The sequence below is a fragment of the Cimex lectularius genome, unplaced genomic scaffold, assembly GCF_000648675.2.
Source record: "Cimex lectularius strain Harlan isolate CLEC.00 unplaced genomic scaffold, Clec_2.1 scaffold51, whole genome shotgun sequence".
NCBI classification, from domain to species: Eukaryota; Metazoa; Arthropoda; class Insecta; order Hemiptera; family Cimicidae; genus Cimex; species Cimex lectularius.
Genome location: NW_019392674.1, coordinates 2133547 through 2141710, shown reverse-complemented (window position 1 = coordinate 2141710; position 8164 = coordinate 2133547). Strand labels below are relative to the sequence as shown.

The 8164-nt window shown below is 34.7% G+C and overlaps 1 protein-coding gene across 3 annotated transcripts in view; it reads left to right on the top strand.

Moving 5' to 3' along the window:
• Positions 1 to 212: 212 nt before the first annotated feature.
• Positions 213 to 8164, top strand: part of LOC106662312 (neural cell adhesion molecule 1-like) — a 489063-nt gene continuing 481111 nt past the window's right edge. For all 3 annotated transcript variants that reach the window (XM_014386331.2, XM_014386329.2, XM_024225418.1), the window contains exon 1: positions 213 to 393. The gene's annotated coding sequence lies outside the window, so the exon portion shown is untranslated. The remainder of the gene's footprint in view (positions 394 to 8164) is intronic.

The window sequence follows — 8164 nt, the reverse complement described above, 5'->3', positions numbered from 1 at the left end:
AAATGAAAAATAAATATAAAAACCTACGAAAGATTATGGAAAGAAAGACTGAAACATTAAATTAAACAAAAAAAAAATATTGAAAACCATTTTATTTTCTAAAGATGATGACCAGTTTACTCTTGGTGGTTATTTAGATATTTGCGCCCCGTTGTACTTTGGACTGTAGGTCTCTCGGTCCAGCCATATGTTATTCGGACCAGTTCAGTTGTTATCGAACCGCCCTTGTGGACGCATCGAATATTTGGTTAAATTGATTGTCTGATGGATAAAATTTCGTCGTGGTCATTCACGTTGTCGAGATCGTGGTGTCACCCGTATTTTCGTCGGTCAAACTGTTCCTTGTACCCCCCGGAACCCTTATTGTTGAAGAAAATAGCTAACGGACAACAGGTGAGATATATATTCTATTTATTTTTTATTGCTTTCTTTCTGTTCAAAATTACTATAATTTATTCGGTTTTGTTCATTTTCTGTTTTTAAATTTAATTTGATTGTCCCAGGCGCAAACAGTAGGGAGTGACCAAAAGACATTATGTCATGCCAACGACCATGAATTTTAATCCTCCTTTCAAGGCTGGATCATAAAGTTCAAAATTCCAAGATGTTTTTAAAGTAAAACACGTGTTATTGTTATAATTTAACATGTAATGTTTTGAGCTGCTATTGTAGACAGAAAGTTTGATAAGAAAACTCTGCCAATTTCTATATTGTAGCCTTTAAAAATTAACACCATTTTGACATGTAAAAATAAGAAATTAACCTTCACAACTTTTTTTTTCACTGTATGTTTTTCACCTTCTAATTTGTGAATGTATAATGATGTTATATTTACAATATACAAATACACAGAAACCATGATAGTCTTCATCGTACAACGTGGTAGTCTCAGACTACCCCAGAGTACTCGAAATTCCTCGGGGTAATTTGGGATAAGACCTACATTCACGCTAATAAATTACATTCCCACACCAGGCATCGTTCATAATACCCCAGAGTCAAGATATTCTTTGGGGTTATCTCGGATGACCCTTCCTTTCACGTTAATAAATTAGATTTCCAAATTATTTTTATATTCATGTTTTCCAGTTTCTAATCATACTTGTGTTAATATTTAATTGAGACTATTTTACCAGAAATTGATATTTATACAGGAGACATAAATTTTAAAGTTAATTACTGACCTTGTCAATCTCGCTCTGGTGTTCATTGAATTTAAACTGAATTTTTTTATTTGACAAGAAGTGTAAACTTTTTTATCTTTACTGATCGCTTGGGCTTTTTCCAATTTTGCTAAATGCCCTAAGTTAGACGATTAAATTACAAGAGCCATCCTTTTTTTTTAATATTAAAAAAGTTTTAAAATTAAATTTTTACAATGCCTCCAAAGTTGAAGTAGATATTGCGGTTATCATCAAAAGCATTATTTTTTAAGATAAAAAAATCCATTACGCGAGAAATTTAATAAATTTGGAAACAAATCTTAAATAAGAAAATTGCAAATTCACCGGCGCATTTACTGTGTACATAAAACAACCGTTGTACAAAGCCAGCCGACTTAATTACTTTGCTAGAGACATTAGAATTTTCATCCCGCAGCATAAATCCCAGTAATAATTAACCCTTAATAAATACAGCAATAAAGAGGCTCTAAGAGGGCTTGCGCTCTGCTTTCCGGGATTTATTATACTCTTGACGTTCTCTGCGTCTACTACGAAGAGTCGAAATGGAGTAATTAAAGAAAGAGAGCTGAAGATGGAAAGAATTCCATTTCGGGATTGGAAGATTAAATAGTTTTCAAGAAACATTTATAAACGGAATAAATACATAAGAAAACATCATCTCCAACTGCCGAGCCAGGGTACTAAAGGCTTTAGACCTTCCATCTCCAAAGCTAGTCTGGACATGTGTAACGTATTGTTTCCATGATCTCGGAAAAAAAAGTCAGATAAGTCTGATGCGGTAGAACGAAAAGTATTGAAATCATGGAATAGGTTGAAAAAGTAGCAAAAGCAGAAGAAGCTCTCACACTCTGACCGTAATCTCAAATTGACACACCCTAAATTATGCTTAAAAGAATGAATGAATAGAAATAAAAGTATTGATGGATTCACTAGATACAAAAAAAAAAAAACTACACATTTAATCAGACAAACTAAATTGCGCCTCTCTCCCACAGAAGGCAAGAATTAAGGAAAATATTCTCTTTATAATAGTCAAGTACCATTTAATTACCACTGCAAATAAATTGTAAAACCTCTGACTTGCCTTACCAAAGAAGGTACTGTTACAGCTTCCTTACTGTGGCTGCACATGCGTCAGTGGTGAAGGGGGTGGGTCGTGTTGAAGGGAGAGACATGTGATGGTCGGTGAGGGGGTGAAAGTTCATTTACAGATGTTATGTTGAGCGCCACGGTATTTTTGGAGAAGGATAAATACAGAAACCAGAAAAAAAGGAAAAGAAGAGTAGAACAATGGAAAAAAAAGAAAGGGAAAAGGGAAGTCAGATACGGTTCCCGTGTTAGACCCCAGACGACCGATGTAGCGCTTCTGGCTTCTTTTCTTTCTGATGAAGTGGCGCTTCCACCCAGGGTTACGATGGGAGCTAAATAATGAATTTCTTACTTCTTATATCGGAGTTAATTCGTTAACACAGAATGATACCTTAGGGTATTTAGATTACTTAGGTTTTAAACTACGATTAAAAAAAATGAGTACTAATAACAACTATTCTTTTTATAATTACTATGACAAATTCTTTTTAAATTAAAAACTAACAAAAGGCCGAAACTTACAACTAATGTCTTTAGTCGCGAATTATCAGGCCTGATAAAGAAATTGGAAATGGACCAACGGGATCACTCTTTCACTTGCCGGCCTTTTTCTTCGTAGGAACTCTCGCACCCGTAGATCAGCACGACTGGGAACACAAGACACACACACACACACACACACACACACACACACACACACACGCACGCACGCACGCACGCACGCACGCACGCACGCACGCACGCACGCACGCATACATTTAAAAAAATTTCCTCGCGGAGACCACCTCTTACTCGGCACGTCTATCTCGAACTGACTCTCCTTGCATTTTTTATATAGTTCAACTTTCGAAAAAAGAAGGATCGATTGCACAATAGAATTTTCAGGTCACTGTGGGAAAAAGGAGACTATGATTAGCAGTGTCCAAAAAACAACAATCATGAGCAAACAATTAACTCTATAAAAAATATTTTGTAAAACATTTCAAATTTAACTTTGTGCAAAAATTGAATAATTAGTAGAACATAGGTTTATACAAGTTTATATAGAAATGCTATTGTTAACTCATGGTTCGCATCAACTATTTGACAATTTTGAATTGAAAACTCAGGGAAATAAACCAATTTGAAAGAAAAAAACTCAGTCTTCCCGTAAATAAATAAATATATCGTATGAACATTGTTTATGTCAATTCACTATTTTCGTTGTCCGCTTGACCAATTTATACATGACAATTAATTAAGGTTTTTAGTTGAGATGAAATACGGTTAATGGCACGAGAGGGATTCGAACCCACGACCTTCGGCTAGATACGCCGCTGCTCTACCACCTGAGCTATCGTGACCTCGATCCACTCGGACATNAGGTGGTAGAGCAGCGGCGTATCTAGCCGAAGGTCGTGGGTTCGAATCCCTCTCGTGCCATTAACTTTTTTCATCTCAACTAAAAACCTTAATTAATTGTCATTGTTTATATTGATAATAAATTTCAAGGTCAACAAATATGAACTTCCACTTACAAAATTTAAACTTCTGGCTTCAGTTATAATGAATTTTTGATTTTAACTTTGTAGAGAAGACAAAACTCCATTCATTGTAAGATGAAATTTATTTCTTTTTTAATATTTGTCTGATATATCTCACTTCAGGTTTTATGTATATATGCGTCAAAGGAAAAGAGAGAGAGTGCGAGAGAGAGAGAGAGAGAGAGAGAGAGAGAGAGAGAGAGAGTGAGAGAGAGAGAGAGACATTAACCTTTCGACTTTGTGTAACTAGAAACACTATTGGTCGAAATTACGAAGGAACTGGCTGCTTTTATTATACTTATAACTAGCCCTATCTTTATTTTTCAATGTAAAAATGATGTTCAAAGATCTTATTTTGTGTTTTGATTTTCTGGATCAGTTTTGTACTCGTCTCCACAGTTTTTGTTCTGGTAGACGCATATTTATCTGACCAGCAGTTTTGTCATAAAAAGTAATTAATAAACATGTTTATTAAGCATTAATAGAATTTTTACTCCTATTAAGAGAGCATAAAGAATTATAAGTTTCAACACAATTATAGTTTTACGTTCAAAATAATTTTATAGTAAACTATGGCATATTTTTAAAATTAAATTTATATATCTCATTTTTATTTCATATATTTTCATTAACGCTATATACATCATTGTTTTCTCATATGTAGTACGATAAAGCATAATAATCCTAGGGCAGAAAAGGGAACTTAATAATAAACCATTTAATGTAGCAATTCTCCATTTAATGCTCAGTACATACTTATGTAATATGAAAATGATTATTAAATGTAATTTAGTCATTTAATTAAGAAGAAAGTTATAACTTATGGTTGATAATAAACTCATAATTTGTTAGGTGTAGATAAAATTTTAATTGTCAGTAAATCCTTCACTAAAATTTAAATGTTCACTCGATTTTTATACGACTAGGTTTGATTTTGAAATCATAAAAAAACGCTTCTCTACCTAGCAACGCATTACAAAAAATCAAAGACATGGATAAATCCTTTAAATTTAATTTAGCTCAGGGAGCAGATAATCCCATCACTTGCCCTTCTTTTGACAGATAATAAAACAAGGGCGCCGTTAATGATCCGAGAGAGTAATCCCGAGGAGAAGGATTACCTTGGCCAGAAAGGAGTGGCTCTTCGAGCCGCTTACTGGGTTTTTGTATAATCAGTCGACTTTATCAGTATAAGAGGCGGCTTGGAGTTAATCTCTTTAAACGTTTATTACACGACCCTATTTTGCTTGGTTCCTCCACGGTCCAATTTTTCTCCCAGTGCAAAATTGGATCTTACCCGCGAACTTAAGCACTGGTAATTATGGCCAGCTAAATTCGTTTTGACCCGCCGCCTGAAATATGTCGACTATTTGTAATTTCATTTTTTTCGTTCGACTAATTTAGCGCAAGCACGGTAAAAAGTGGAAATAATAAAAAATAAACCAGTTGTCAAACAAAATAAAGTGACGCTCGTCTCTCTCACTCACAATCTCTCTCTCTCTCTTTCTCTTTTTATCTTTCTCTCTCTTTCTCTCTCTCTCTCTCTCTCTCTCTCTCTCTCTCTCTNATATCTTATTAGTATATATTATTAGTAAATTGTACTGCGTAGAAGATAGATAAAAATAGACATGCATAATAGAACTTTCTATTCTTCTAATAATGCAATTGTTCCTTCCCTTGAATTCAAGAAGATTCTTTTACAACTTTAGGCCAGTGAATATCGACACTGTTGTAATAAAGAAAAATGAACATTCATAAATCTCGAATCGAGGTAGTTTATTACACCCTTACTATTTTTTAATAAACTCTTAGACAATCTTCCACTGATTACGTCTAACAATATTTGATCTGTTTAAAAGATTAGGGGTAAATAAAACATATATCAAATCTTCCACTTTTGTTTATACTTGTGTAACCCCGGGATCCTGGTAGAGTCTGATTCGGGGCTAAATGAGTCGCGCTAATTTCTAATGCTATTTTATTCGACAGAACTATGCGATTTACAATCAAGCGTCTTCTTATGAACTACTTATAGGTAATTAAGTCTCGGTAAAAAGGGGCAGCTGGATAGAATTACTAGGGTCTTAACAGGAAATGATTGGCGCCACAACTCTTATCAATACGTGCCTGTTTATTACACACCGATTATTACTGCCACGATGAGAGTCCACCACATCACACAACCAGCCGGGTTGCTGACAGAGCACCTAGGTCCCCCTTTTGCCGACACTGTTTCTTATTATCCTACTTACAATTATTAAATCTATTTAAAACAATATTTGATTCATTTTATTTTATAAATCTTCCCATCACCGGTTACACTTGTATTTGGTAATTAAAACTTCGAATAGTCAATCTCTTCTTTGTTGGTTTTTCTTCAAATCTTCCTTTTAACGTTCCGATGGTTTGATGATATATGTTGTACCATACGATGTCTTTCAGAAGCCTCTATATTTATTGGTCTATTCACCAAATTACATCTTTCAATTAATTAATCTTTTTATGTAAGGTTTTGTTTGATATGAAAAAAGTTAGTGCCACGAGCGGGATTCGAACCCACGACCTTCGGCTAGATACGCCGCTACTCTACCACTTAAGCTATCCCGACTTCGATCCTCTCGGACACCAACTCCCCATCTCAACTTACAATATTTCGAATGTTCCCTCCTTTTTGGCGATTTTTCAAATGTCGTGTAGTCAGGAGTCGATTCTCGGTCTTTCAGAAGCTGGATTTCGTGCAAGAAGTCTTGCCGGTCCGGAACTTCTTACAAGGCACAGGACAACTCTGTTAAGTTGAGCAGAAACCACATCAATTGGTCTGAGCAAAATTGGGCTAAAATCGTGATTTCGATGGTCAAGGTTTGGTTTGCGGTCGTCTGATGACGGAGAGAGGATTTGGAGTCGAACTGAAGAGCGATATAGCCCCCGCAATATTTTCACTCAGGAAAAGCTATAGAGGAGGTGTTATGGTTTGGGCTGGTATTTGTACGGAAGTTCGCAATAACTCGATCTTTATCAAACCTTCCCTAACTACTTTGCGATTGAGGATGTGTTAAGAGAAGAAGTTATACCTTATATGCCACTAATTGGCGACTATTTTATTTCTATGCAGGACAATACACGGCCGTACACAGCTAGGATCACTGTTAACTATATGGATTGGGCTTCAATTTTTCTTGTTTTCTTCACTGTTTCCACAGCAAAATTTTAGTAAAATTGTTTTATTCAGTTTCATTTTTTATTCAACTATATATTTCCTTACAAAATATGTATTAAACAAATAAACACAGCATGATTGCAGATATTTATTAAAAAAATTAAAAAAGTGAGGGTGGCCATTTTTTTTTCTCTCAGAGTATTTATGAAAACTGCAGATTGACTTGTTAACACTAATATTGAAAAATTAAAATTAAATATTTCTGTTAATTGAACGGGCCTATTTAAAAGGTTACAGTACTATTAAATGCACCATTTTGTTTCTAATCTCTTATATCAATTTTATTTCTTTTTGGAAGAAAGTTTTCTAAAATTATAAAAATAACATTCGAGTATTAAGTCATCGGAATTCTCTTTTAGCGACATTGTTGACTTTTATTGGATGGTCTTAGAGGCAGGTTGTGCTTATTGGCCAAGAATCTGATAGGGTCCTTCAAAGGCCGTTTTTTCATTTGTTGCCCTTAAAGGCCCTATCCTCATTCCTCGGTAGTCGGGCCATAAGGAATTCCGTTCGTTCAGACGCCAATTGGAAGCCAAGAAGTTGGAGGCAAATGTTATTTGATTCCGTGTTGAACATTTGCTTCTCGGTGTCATTTGACATTTTTGAAAAAGAAAATCTGGCCAAACGAGATTTTCTTTTCCTCTCAGGGTGCGGTCAACTGTGTAAAAACATCCCCCTCATTTTGCACGGTTGACTGTGAGCTCGACGTCTCTTTTTTTAGTTAATTCTACTTTGTTTACATATTTATTAAGCCGTTACGAACCCTGAATATGTAAATAGTAATACTGACCATTCCAAATTTTTGCCTTGACATTTTAATTAACTTCTTAATATGTATTACTATGTCAAAAACGTACTATGTAAACTATTTATCTTCCTCAAATTATGTATACGACAAAAATGGTTGTAACTATTCTTATATAAACATAGATTATTTAGCTTTGTATATAATTGATTGCGAAGTCTGTCAACTCGTCAGAAGAACGTTCATGGCAATGTAATTGGCTTACGCCTAACAATTGATGTCGAGATAAAGCCTCGGCTTCTAGAATATTATTATTTTATACAGGACGAACAGAATAGAAACCATTTTCTATGGTACATTTTCATACGTACATTTACTTAAAACTGATTAAAATATCATAGAAATA